Raw genomic sequence first — 14,235 nt, 5'->3', positions numbered from 1 at the left:
TACACTTCCAGAACTCTCTCAATGTTGCCACACCCATGCCCTCCACACTGCCACCAGTGGGAGGCCAGGAGAGGGGCCAGGGTGGAGCCAGAAGAGATGGCCCATTTGCACAAGGAAGGTCCATGACTTTTCCCACAGGGTGAGCCTGACATAATTGCCTGGATCGGAGACCAGAAAGGATAAAGGTATGGGAGCAAGGGTCTCACGGCCCTCCGGGGAGATGGGTGTGGCCACACCCAGGACTGCCTGCTGACAGCCAGGGGGGACACACAGGGCAAAGGAGGCCCCCCACCATCTTGCTGCCCTTGGGTGCTTTACCTGAGCAGTGGAACATGGAAGGGTGAGCAGAAGTTGGGCATGCAGACACACACACACACACACACACACAGACGTACACACACACATACATAGGGCTGCAGCCCATGAGCGAGGGATGCACTGGTCAATCCCAGGAGGTACAGTATAGAGGATCACGAAGTGCCCCAAAAGGGAAGGATGGGGATCGGCCACTCCCAAGCATGAGACGTACTTGGAAAATTTAGAGGTAGGCACTCCAAGGTGTGGGGCCCCCGGGAGAGTTCCCAAACCACTTTTATTTGCTGAACCCGTCAACCTACGCCTGAGGCATGGGGTTCCACTTGCCCTGGTCCAAGCGTGGTCCTGGGGAGGTACTGGGGTCAGGGGCCCAAGGAAAGTCCCCAGGGATGGAAGCCCTCAGCTTGGTTTGAATGATGGTGTGTGGTGTGCATGCCTGTCAGTGCCCACCCAGCAGCATCACAGAGCTCTCCGTCTTTCCATGTGTAAATTAACCCCCGCCCCAAAATGCAACCAACCCCACAAAGGCAGGACAGGCAGCCACTGGTCCCACCCGGCCCCCCTTCCCGTGGACTCCCCTGCGGCCCTCCCCTCTGTCCTCCTTATCAACTGCCCCGCCTCTGCCAGTCCATTCCCATAAACACACACCAGGCCAGATACCTCCCGTGTTTAATAAGTGTCCCACTGACGTCCTCTTCCTGTTCCAGGATCCAAGCCAGGCTCCCACACTCCCCCAGATTGCCGGGTCCCCACTCACCTCCACACTGAGGCTGTCCCCAGTCCACCCGTCCGTCGTGGCCATGACGCCTTGGAAGGGTGAGCCCTGGAGACTGTCCCTCCAAGAGGGCTTCTCTGACATTGTCTCATGGGTGACTCATGTTGGCCAGAGCTCCACAGCCATGATGTCAGGTCCTGCTCAGTGCATCAGGCAGGTCAGGGGGTATGTGGTGTCCACAAGCCTGATTACAGGGGAGGCTGACCTTGATCACCAGGCTAGGGGGTGTCTGCTGGGGGTTTCCATTGTAAAGGTATAGTTTCCCTTTGTAATGAATAAATATCTTGGAGGAGGTACTTTAAAACTGTGTGACTCTCCTGTTGCTCCCCAAACTTTTGCCCTCTGAATTGAGCGTCCATCAGTGGGTTTTGCTGGCAATGATTATCATGGTGGCGTGTGCCTAGTGGTGATTTTGAATTTCAGTCCTTCCTTTTACATTTTAATTGGAACTCTTCTGCAATGAAGAACTGTCTCTCCTCCACCATTTATTTATTTATTCAATACTTTATATGAGTTTGTGGATACCTCCTTTATGCTAGGGTTATAATACAACTCAATCACCATTTATTTAGTTGCCCAGATTATCCTAGATTTGGCCATTGGGAACTCCTGCAGGTTGGTTCCTGTGTACTTTCAACAAATACCCCTCTTTTTCAAGCAATTCCTTATTTTCTCGTTCCACAAGATGCTTCAGGCTCAGCTTGTATTTCCCTACCACAGTCCTGGAATCAACCAATTCTCCAAGGATCCTCGGTTCCTTACATTGGAGAATGGTGCTTAAACACCAAGATTTGGGCGCCAGGTGAGCTCATTGTGACTGAGGTGTCATTGTCTTTGAGCAACAACAGCTAGAAAATATGTATATATGCTAACCCAAGCATATGCATACTCTGTTTTAATTTCTGTGTCTACATGTCTACATACCCATATATCAAAAACCATAGATTCACACTGATTTCTCAGATACAATCCAATACCACCAGGTTCCTTGCAGCTCTCCCCTTTCCTTATTTGTAACGTCTTTCTCCAACAGTAAGAATCCTGGCCTCCTTCTCCACCGTGTATTTAATTATTTTTTCAGTCCTAATGTGCACACAGAGTAATTTTTTTACAAGATATTAAATATAATTCCCTGTGCTATACAATATATCCTTGTTGTTTATGTATTTTATGTATAGTAGTTTGTATTTGTTAATCCCATACTCCTCATTTGTCCCTCTCCCCACCCTCTCCCCTTTGGTAACCATAAATTTGTTTTCTATGTGATTTTGTTTCTGTTTTGTACATACATTTATTTGTATTATTTTTTAGATTCCACATACAAATGATATCATATAGTATTTGTCTTTCTCTGTCTGACTTACTTCACTAAGCATAATACTCTAGGTCCATCCATGTTGCTGCAAATGGCATTATTTCATTCTTTTTTATGGCTCAGTAATATTCCATTGTATAAATATACCACATCTTCTTTATCCATTCATCTGTCGATGGACATTTAAGTTGCTTCCATGTCTTGGCTATTGTAAATAATGATGCTATGAACATTGGGGTGCCTGTATCTTTTTCAAAATAGTTTTCACTTTTTCCCAGGAGTGGGATTGCTGGCTCATATGACAGCTCTTTTTTTAGTTTCCTAAGGAAACTCCATACTGTTTTCCATAATGGCTGCACCAATTTACATTCCAACCAACAGTGTACAAGGGTCCTCTTTTCTGCACACCCTCTCCAGCTTTTATTATTTGTAGATTTTTTTTTTTTTTTTTTTTTTTGCAGTACACGGGCCTCTCACTGTTGTGGCCTCTCCTGTTGTGGAGCACAGGCTCCGGATGCGCAGGCTCAGCAGTCATGGCTCACGGGCCCAGCCACTCCGTGGCATATGGGATCTTCCCGGATCGGGGCACGAACCTGTGTCCCCTGCATCGGCAGGCGGACTCTCAACCACTGCACCACCAGGGAAGCCCTATTTGTAGAAATTTTGATGATGGCCATTCTGACGGGTGTGAGGCGATACCTCATGTGGGTTTGATTGCATTTCTATAATAATTAGCAATGTTGAGCATCTTTTCATGTTCCTGTTGGCCACCTGTATGTCTTCTTTGGGAAAAATGTCTATCTAGGTCTCATGCCCATTTTTTTGATTGGGTTATTTGTTTTTTCAATATTGAGTTGTATGAGGTGTTTGTATATTTTGGATATTAACCCCTTGTCAGTTGCACTGTTTTCAAATATTTTCTCCCATTCTGTAAGTTGTCTTTTCATTTTGTTGATGGTTTCCTTTGCTGTGTAAAAGCTTGTAAGTTTGCTTAGGTCCCATTTGTTTATTTTTACTTTTATTTCTTTTGCCTTGGGAGACTGATCTAAGAAAATATTGCTACAATTTTTGTTCAACAATATTTTGCCTATGTTCTCTTCTAGGAGTTTTATGGTGTCATGTTTTATATTTTAGGTCTTTAAACCATTTTGAGTTTATTGTTACATATGATGTGAAGAAATGTTCTAATTTCATTGATTTACATGTAGCTGTCCAGTTTTCCCAGCACCACTTGCTGAAGAGACTGTCTTTCCTCCATTGTATATTCTTGCCTCCTTTGTCATAGATTAGTTGACCATATGTGTGGGGAGTTATTTCTGGGCCCTCTATTCTGTTCCACTGATCTGTGTGTGTCTGTTTTTGTGCGAGTACCAGGCTGTTTTTGATTACTGTAGCTATGTAGTACTGTCTGAAGCCTGGAAGGATTACATCTCCTTTGTTCTTTTTCCTCATGATTGCTTCGGCAATTCTGGGTCTTTTGTGGTTCCATATAGACTTTAGGATTATTTTTTTCTAGTTCTGTGGAAAATGTCATGGGTATTTTCATAAGGATTGCATTAAATCTGTAGATTGCTTTGGGTTAGTATGGCCATTTTAACCATTTTAATTCCCCTATTCCAAGACCATGGGATATCTTTCCATTTCTTTGAATCATCTTCAATTTCCTTTATCAATGTGTTTTTTGTTGTTGTTTTTGTTTGTTTTTGCCACGTGGCATGTGGGTTCTTAGTTCCCTGACCAGGGGTCAAACCCACACCCTGTGCATTGGAAGCATGGAGTCTTGACCACTGGACCGCCAGGGAAGTCACTCCTTTATCAATGTGTTAGAGTTTTCATCATATAGGTCTTTCACCTCAGTGGTTAAGTTTATTCCTAGGTATTTTTTTATGCAATTTTAAACAGGATTGCTTTTTTACTTTCTCTTTCTGATATTTCATTAATAGTGTAAAGAAGCACAATAGATTTCTGTGTATTAATCTTGTATTCTACTACCTTGCTGAATGCATTTATTAGTTATAATAGTTTTATGTGGAGACTTTAGGGTTTTCAATATAGAGTATCATGTCATCTGCAAATAGTGACAGTTTTACCTCTTCCCTTCCAATTTGGATACTTTCTTAAAAATTAATTTATTTATCTTCGGCTGCGTTGGGTCTTTGTTGCTGCATGCGGGCTTTCTCTAGTTGCGGTGAGCGGGGGCTACCCTTTGTTGCAGCGCGCGGGCTTCTCATTGCGGCGGCTTCTCTTGCTGTGGAGCATGGGCTCTAGGCTCATGGGCTTCAGTAGTTGTGGCACGCGGGCTCAGTAGTTGTGGCTTGCGGGCTCTAGAGCACAGGCTCATTAGTTGTGGCACACGGGATTAGTTACTCTGCAGCATGTGGGATCCTCTGGAACCAGGGCTCAAACCCGTGTCCCCTGCATTGGCAGGCGGATTCTTAACCACTGTACCACCAGGGAAGTCCCTTGGATACCTTTTATTTGTTTTTCTTGTCTGATTGCTGTCACTAAGACTTCCGATACTATGTTGAATAGAAGTGGTGAGAGTGGGCATCCTTGTCTTGTTCCTGAATTTAGCAGGAATGTTTTCATCGAGTATTATGTTGCCTGTGGGTATATCATGAATGGGCTTTATCATGTTGAGATATGTTCCCTCTATACCCACTTTGGTGAGTTTTTATCATGAATGGATGTTGAATTTTGTCAAATGCTTTCTCTGCATCTATTGAGATGATCATGTGGTTTTTGTCTTTTCTTTTGTTAATGTGATGTATCTCATTGCTTTTGCTTATATTGAACCATCCTTGTGACCTGAATGAATCCAACTTGATCATGGTGTACGATCCTTTTTATGTGTTGTTAGATTCAGTTTGCTAATATTTTGTTGAGGATTTTTGCTTCTATATTCATCAAAGATATTGGCCTGTAATTTTCTTTTTTTTTTAATTTTTTTTTAAATTTTTTTTATTACTTTCTGCTTTATAACAAAGTGAATCAGTCATACATATACATCTGTTCCCATGTAATTTTCTTTTTTCCGTAGTGTCTTTGTCTGGTTTTGGTATCAGGGTAACTGTGGCCACAAAGAATTGATTTGGGAGTGGTTCCCGCCTCTTCAATTTTTTGGAATAGTTTTAGAAGGACAGGTATAAATTCTTCTTTGTATGTTTGGTAGAATTCCTCAGTGAAACCATCAGGTCCTGGATTTTGTTTGCAGGGAGTTTTGGAGGGGTTTTTGTTTGTTTTCTTTTGTTTTTAACAGATTCTATTTCACTTCTAGTGATCAATCTGTTCAAATTATCTGTTTCTTCTTGACTCAGTTTTGGTGGGCTGTATGTTTCTAGAAACTTGTCCATTTCTTCTACGCTGTCCAATTTGTTGTTTATAGTGTTCTCTTATGATATTTTGTATTTCTGTGGTATTGTTATTTCTCCTCTTTCATTTCTTATTTTATTTGGGTCCTCTCTCTTTTCTTCTTGGTGAACCTTGCTAGAGGCTTGTCAATTTTGTTTACTTTAAAAAAAAAACTGCTCTTAGTTTTATTGATCTTTTATATTATTTTCATCTCTATTTCCTCTCTGACATTTACTATTTTCTTCTTCTGCTGACTCTGGGTTTTGTTTGTTCTTCTTTTTCTAATTCTTTTAGGTGGCAGGTTAGGTTGTTTATTTGACATTTTTCTTGTTTCTGGAGGAATACCTGTATCACTCTGAACTCCCCTCTCAGAACTGCTTTTGCAGCATCCCATAGGATTTGTACATTTGTTTTCGTTTTCCTGTCTCTAGGTATTTTCTGACACAGATTAGTTTCAGGATTACTAACCCATAGCCCTGTGTGAAACAAATTTACTATCTAAAGGACAGTATTTTGTCCAATTCTTTTTGTCTTTAGACTTAACGGTATCCTGTCAAAATACTGTTCTCCAAAGTGACAAGTTGGTTCTTTCCTTCCTGGCCTCCTTCACAGGGGTTCATCACTCACTGTAAGAGGGTGAGGTTCATTTGTTACTGCTTGTATTCATTTCTCCCCATATAGTGCTTGGTTTTCATCATTTATTTGGGGGTGCACTACTATGGTTCTAAGAATGGGAGCTTCAAAAAAAAAAGTATCCAGTTCCCTGGCAGTCCAGTGGTTAGGACTCTGTGCTTCCACTGCAGGGGGCATGGGTTCAATCCCTGGTTGGGGAACTAAGGTCCCACATGCCACACCATGAGGGCAAAACAAAACTAAACAAAGTCTCCTTAGACAAAATTTGCTCCCACTCCCCCCCACCCCCACAGGTAACCAACCACCCTCTTTAGTTGATGGTTTATCCTGTATTTCTTCTGCACAAATAAGCAGGTGCCTGTGTCTTTTCTTCTATCCCCATCTTTCTCACATGAAGGGATCATGCTACAGACACACTTGTGCATGGTGTCCTACACATAACAGTATGTCCTGGTAATCACTGTGTCTGTTCATATAGATCTTCTTCATTCATCACTACAGCTGCACAGGCTCCACTGTGTGGGTAAGCCCTGTTTATTTAACCCTCCCTATGTGGGCATTTGCACTGGTTCCTACATTTCACAGTGACAAATCATGTTCAATAAATAACCTTATGGGTGTGTATTTTCATATTGTTGACATGTATCCTCAGGGTAGATCCCAAGAAGTGGGAGGAGAAGAACATAAGTGCATGTGTGGTTTTGCTAGTTATTGCCAAATTTCCCTCCAAAAGAGTTGTGCTGATTTGCATTCCTTCTAGCAATGTACAAGAGGGCTGTTCCCCAGAGCCTCACTGAGTGTGTCATTTTATTTTAAGTTTTTGGCAATCTGGTAAGTGAGAAACAGTATCTCATTGGCGTTTTAATTTGCATTTCTCTAGTTATGAGTCTGAACTTTTTTTTTCATGTTTGAGAGTCACTTTTATACCATTTTTGTAAATTATTTGGGCATGTCTTTTTCCCATTTCTCCCCGGTTTTTAATCTTTTTGTCACTCAATTTTTTAAAGAACTCTTTATATGTTAGAGATATTACAAAGAGACAACTCTTTGGTCTGTGTTGCATATATTTCCTCTCAGTTTATCAGTTCAGTTTTTATTTGGTTTATGGTGTTTTCTGTGATACAATTTTTTTTTATTTGTATGAAGTCAAATGTACCCATACTTTTCTCATATTGTCCTGGATTTTGGGTCACAGTTAGACCTTCCCTACCCTACACCAAAGTTAAGAAGAAATCCACCTATATTTTCTTCCATTACTTGTGTAATTTCATTTTTTACTTCCTAATGTATTTGGATTTCATTCTTGTGTATGGAGTGAGATAAGGATCTAATTTTACCTTTTTCCAAATGGCAATCCAATTGTCCCAGGACATTTTCTAAAAAATTCATCTTTACCCAATGATATGAGACACTACCTTGTCACTCACTCAGCTTCCACATATACTTGTGGCTACTTCTGCATTTTCTTTCTTATTCTGAGTTCTATTTATTCATGTGCCTGCACCAAACAGTCTTGACTATAGAGGCTTGATGGTGTTAATGCTGGTTGGGTTGGTCCCCCTCATCATTTTTCCATGTTTTTCTGGCTATTTTTGTTTTTCCATATGAACTTCAGGATCAACTTGCCTAACTCCATAAAAAAGCTAATATTTTTAGTGGGACTGCTCTGAATTTGTAAAGTTAGGGAGACCTGGCATCTTTGTAAAGCTGTCATCCCATCCAAAAGGAGACACGTCTTTCCATTTCTTCAAGTCTACTTTTGTGTCTTTCAAGACTGCTTTAAAATGTTAATTGTAGAGGTTTCCCCAGGTTTCTGGTGAAATTCATTCCTGAGCAAAGTTTGTTACAATTGTAAATGGAATTTTTCCGTATTGTTTCTTATTGTTCATATGTAGGCAGGCTATCGACTTTTTAATATTAACTTTGTATCCAGCTACTTCACTTTTTTTTTTTAATCATTGATTCCCTAAGGGTTTTCCAGATATACCATTATGTCATCTGCAAATAGAGATGGTTTTACTTCTTTACCAATTGTTATGCTTCTAATTGACTCCTCTTGTCTGATACGTGCAGGATAGTAGAAAAGGTAGCGAGCATTCGTGCCTTTTTCCTGATCTTAATGGAAATGCCTCTTCATAAAGTAAGGTACTGGCTTTAGGACTAAGGTGTATCATGTCAGATGGCTGTAAACCGTGTGACTGTACTTAATGCCACTGAACTGTACACTTAAAAATGGCTAAAACGGCATATTGTATGTATATTTTGCCACGATTTTTCCCCCTCAATTCCCATTCTTTCATCATGGTACTGAATTTTGTACAAGATGTATCCATGGAGAGAACTATGAATTTTTTTCTTAGATGTGTTAATGTGATAAGTGATACTAATATTGAACAAACCTTACATTCTTAAAATAAATCCCATTCAGTCATGATGTATTATTTTTGTAATGCTATTGTATTATTTTTATGTCAGATTCCAGCTGCTAATACTTAGTAATTTTGCACTGGTAATTCATGAGTGATATTGGTATACAGGTTTTTCCCTTTATACCGTCTTTATCTGGTTTAAGTATCTGATATTATACTAGCTTCACAAGAGGAATTAGGAACTGCTTTCCTTCCTTTCCTACACTCTGGAACACTGTATGGTGCTCTGGGACTACCTGGTCCTTGAAGTCTGGTAGAATTCCCCTGGGAACGTCTGGGCCTGTGGTTTTTCTGGGGTAGTTCCTTAATAACTTTCTTATACTTATTTCTAACATGCTGCCGTCCTCACTTAACCACATACAGCGAAGAGCTTTCCAACACGCACCTACCAGAGAGAAGCCTGCTCTCACCTGTGCTGGTGGCTTCGGGGGTCTTTTGAACACTGAACTTTGTTAAGGTTCAAAGCAAGCTTCCCAGCAGGGCTCAACTGCAGAGTAGCCCTGACCACATGGTGCTATACAGTCGGACTGGACCTGGCAGGACTCGCGGGTGCAGGGCCAGCAAGTGGGGGGCCTGCTCTGTCTGCTCTTCGGGTCAGATTAAGAAAGCTGGAGAGTTGAGGTAGATCATCACGTGATCCTAAGCCAAGGGCGCTGTCTGCCCGCCTGCTGTGCAGAATAAGCCACTTCACTGGAATATTCACTGTCATCGGGATAGTTCACAAAAGGAGATGTTCCGAGCAGGGTCGCCGTGACAGATGTCTCATAGCCTTTTGATTTCTCTGGGTAATGGTCTGTCTGAGCCAGTGACCTCAAAGAACACTGACCTAAGAGATGCTTGGCCCGGAAGTGCAGGCTTCCAGGAACGCTGACCTCCTCCGTGGCCGTCCCTGCCCACCTGGCTACCGCCCGTGCCCTCTCAGCCGCGCTGGCTGCTCACAGGCTCTTCCCCCGCCAGACGCCTCCCCTCCCCATCAGGCCAGCAAAAATCAAAACACCCAGAGGAGCCATGAACACAGCTTTATTATTTTCTTTCATTTCTTTGTCATGGAATTGGAACCAGCAAAACATAACATCAAATGTCAGGCTGCTGATTTTCTGCTTCAAAAATTGGCAAATCCCACTGTGAATCTTAGCACCACTTTGCCTCCATTTCACGGATAAAAAGCCAGGCTTGGGGGGAAAAATAAATGGCTCTTGACGTGGGAATCACAGTCTTCCCACACGCTCCTCCCCACGTCAGGCGGGCTTGTCCTGTCTTTGGTCCTGTCTTTGGGACCCCCTTCCTAAACCAGCTGTTTCAAGGTATGCAGGGTGGAGAAAACCTTCCCAAATACAGTGTGATACCCCAAAATCATAAAAAGATGGATGAATCTGACTACCAGAAAAGGCCATATTAAAAAGAAAATATCTAAAGCAAAGCCAAAAGTCAAACTGGGAAAGATGCGCACTTCACATAACCGAGGAAAGGCTAGAAAGATGTCCTTCAGATCAGCTCCCTCTCCCCCCAGGAAACACTGACAACCAACTGGGCCAAGGACGGTCACAGGCAGGTCAGAGACGAGAGGCCAGGCCTCACTCGTCACAGGACAAATGTGACTCGAGCGCAGACCATGGGGAACACGGCGGGCCCAGACACAGACCCCCCGCCCCCCAGGACCAACTGGAAACCTGGCGACACAGGCCTGAGGACTTTTTGCCTCAAGTGATCCTTCGGCCGCAGCACAGTGGGGGCGGGTCCAGGTGGAAGGGAACTCGGAGGCAGGGCGCCGGAGAAGAGGGAGCTGCCCGGGTCCCCCTGGGTCTTGGCTCCAACACCACCCTGCTCACGTGTGGTGAAACCCCGCGAGGCTCACACAAGGACTTCTGAGGACAGGACAAGTCCCAGACCAGAGGTCATCCGAGGCCCCTCCGGCCAGCCCAGCATGGGGAGACTTCATGAACATACAGGGTGTTCCCCAGGGATGCCAGGTGGGCCGGCCTCAGAAAGCAGAGTACACTATCCCTCTAAAGGCTGCTCCAGACCTGCCCCGATGAGCTCCAAAACAGACCCCAAAAGGATCGACTTCATCCACAGGGGCTTAACAGCCTGCCAGGAAGAGTGAAACATTCTTTAAAGGAAGACAATAAGGCTGAGCACTCAACCGTGAAAGTGTCACAATATCAGGCACCCGATAAAAAACCTCCCGGACACAGTAGCAGGAAAATAGGTGCCATAAACAGAAGGTAAACCAGTCAGCAGAAACAGACCAGAAATGACAGAGAAGATGGAGTCAACGTAAAAGAAAACAATCATTTTAAGTATGCACCATGTGGTCAAGGACATTTTTTTAATGAGTATGATGAGGAAAATGAAAGATATATATATATATATATATATATTTTTTTTTTTTTTTTTTTTTGCTGTATGCGGGCCTCTCACTGTTGCGGCCTCTCCCGTTGCGGAGCACAGGCTCCGGACGCGCAGGCCCAACGGCCATGGCTCACGGGCCCAACCGCTCCGCGGCATGTGGGATCTTCCCAGACCGGGGCACGAACCCGTGTCCCCTGCATCGGCAGGCGGACTCTCAACCACTGCGCCACCAGGGAAGCCCGAAAGATATTTTTAAAAGAACAAAATCGAAATTACAGAGATGAAAAATACAATATCTGATTCAGAAAATACTCAGCCTTAGATTGACAGCAGCTTACACACCACAGAAGAAAAGATCAGGGAACGTGAAGATGAGAAACTGAATCCATCCATGGAATTCCCTGGTGGCGCAGTGGTCAGGAATCCGCCTGCCAATTCAGGGGACACGGGTTCAAGCCCTGGTCCGGGAAGATCCCGCATGCCACGGAGCAACTAAGCCCGTGCGCCACAACTACTGAGCCTGTGCTCTAGAGCCCGTGCGCCACAACTACTGAGCCTGCGCTCTAGAGCCCGTGCACCACAACTACTGAGCCCGCGAGCCACAACTACTGAAGCCCGCGTGCGCCTAGAGCCCGTGCTCCGCGACAGAGAAGCGACCCCAATGAGAAGCCCATGCACCGCAACGAAGAGTAGCCCCTGCTCACCGCAACTAGAGAAAGCCCGTGCGCAGCAACGAAGACCCAACGCAGCCAAAAATAAATTAAAAAAAAAGAATCTATCCACAATGAAGCACAAACAGAAAAAGGCCCGAAGAGGAATTGCTGAGACTGGTTGACCTTGGTGCCCGCATCAAACAGTCTGAAATACAAGTATTGAAGTTTGCAGGAGGCAGAGAGAAGGGGGAAGGAAAAAAATATTTGAAGAAATAATACTTGGAAACTCCCAAATTTGATAAAAACGATAAATCCACAGATTTAAGAAACTCAGCAAATGCTGAACAGGATACACACACACATACCCCCAAAGCACATCATGATCAAATTATAGAAAACCAGTGATGAAGAGGAAAACGTTTTAAAAAGCCAGGAAAAGAAGACACATTATGTACAGTGGGGAAAAGAAGGTGTATCAGTCAAGAGACAGAACTCACACAGATAATTGAAGGAGGAAAACTCTAATATAAAGAATTGTTAAACAGGAACAGAGGGTTGCTGAGTAAAGTCTAAAGAACTTTAAAGAACAAGGGAATCTGAGGTCCGGGAGGAGCCGGCACCTCCAGGACTGATGCAGAGCGAACGAGCCAGCAGAAGCGTGGCGTCTGTGGACCTCGGGGAGATGGCAGAATCCCACTGGGGGTTTGGGGCAGGGGCTGGACCTTGTTTGAGGGGGTGCGACTGTGGTGTGCCAGCAGGTGGTGCTGGCGAGCAGAAAGCCTCCTGCCAGGGTTCCAGCAACTCACTGGGGCACCAGGAGACAGACTCCCTGGGAGCTGGACGTGGTGCCAGGGCACGTGCCAGGACGCCTCCTGCTGGGGTGCGGCGCACGCTCCCTGGGAGCCCGCTGGGGTGTCACAGAGCACCCCGTGCTGCTGGCCGGCATAGCACAGCCCACGAAGAAAGGACCCTGGACCCTGGAGCAGCAGCCCCGTCCTCCTGCAGTGGCCCCCCAGCCCCGCCCAGCGCCCTCCACTGACCATGCCTGCCACTGTGCCAACCCACAAAGGAAAAGGCAGCGGGTCCGGCTGCAGGGGCACAAAGCTGGGCACGGACTTTGTGCATGGACACTGAGGCCACCAGCACAGAGGAAAACAGACACTGGGGAGACTAGGGCGGCCCTCAGACAGAGCAGGAACATCTCCAATGAAATGAAAATTAAAGAACTACATCCAGTGAAAATATCCTTCCACAGTGAAGGCCACAACAGCAATTCAACAGACGACAGACAGCCTTTCCAACAAGTGGTGCCAGGGCAGGCAGACGTCCACCGTCAAAGAACAGAACCTCACATCTTACACACAAATTAACTCATGATGGATCATGGACTTAAATGTAAAACATGAAACTATGAAACATCTAGAAATATCAGAGGAGAAAATCCTGAGGGGCTAGGGCTAGGAAAAGGATTCTTGACACCAAAGGCACCATCCATCAAAGGAAAAAACTGATAAACTGGAGCCCATCAATATTACATGTGTTTGCTTTGCAAAAGACCCCGTGTTCAAAGGATGAAAAAGGGAACTGCGCCCTGGGAGAAGACGTTTGCAAACCATATCTGGCAAAGAACTTGAATAAAGAACTCTCAAAACTGACTTAAGATAAAACAGTGACGACACCAAATGTCGGTGAGGATGCAGAGAAACTGGGTCAACGTGCATCACCCATAGGAGTGTAAATTGACACAGCCGTTCTGTAAAATGGTACGGACCGTTCTTACAAAACTGCACGTGTGCTTCATACAACCCGAATTACTTAGAGCGAGCCCCCAGACGTTTTCCCCGCCAAAGCCAAGGTTGTGGCTGGACCAGCCTGTCTGGTTCTTACGGTTGCAGGACGCGCTTCAGCAAAAGCCATCAGGGAACTTTGAGAAATGAGGTTTATTACTCAGTCCTAGAGGGCACAGCATGCCCAAAGGCCACACAGCGAGGCCGAGGAGAGAGTGACCGTGCAAACGCATGAGCCTGGGGCGCTGCCTCTATTGGGGTCAATGCTGGAGTGCCTAGGGTTTCAAGGGTTCACTGTTTATTGGCTACTTTCAGGCTTAAGAGTGGGAATTAGGTTGTGGGAAGGGCAAAGCAAGGTCATTCACGCAGTTTATCTAGGCTACCAGGGCTTTCTGAAAGAGGAACCTTATGTACACTACACACCGTATTTCTGACAATTAAGATTAAAAATAGAATGTAAAATAGCTCATGAATAACTTTTATATAGATTATATGCTGAAACACTATTTTTGCTGTATTTGGTTAAACAGACTATTCTCAAAATTTTATTTTTTTCGGTACGCGGGCCTCTCACTGTTGTGGCCTCTCCCGTTGCGGAGCACAGGCTCCGGACGCACAGGCTCAG

Source organism: Mesoplodon bidens, assembly GCF_964165515.1.
Source record: "Mesoplodon bidens genome assembly, chromosome: 5".
Classification (NCBI taxonomy): domain Eukaryota; kingdom Metazoa; phylum Chordata; class Mammalia; order Artiodactyla; family Ziphiidae; genus Mesoplodon; species Mesoplodon bidens.
Note: the sequence above shows the minus strand (reverse complement) of the source record.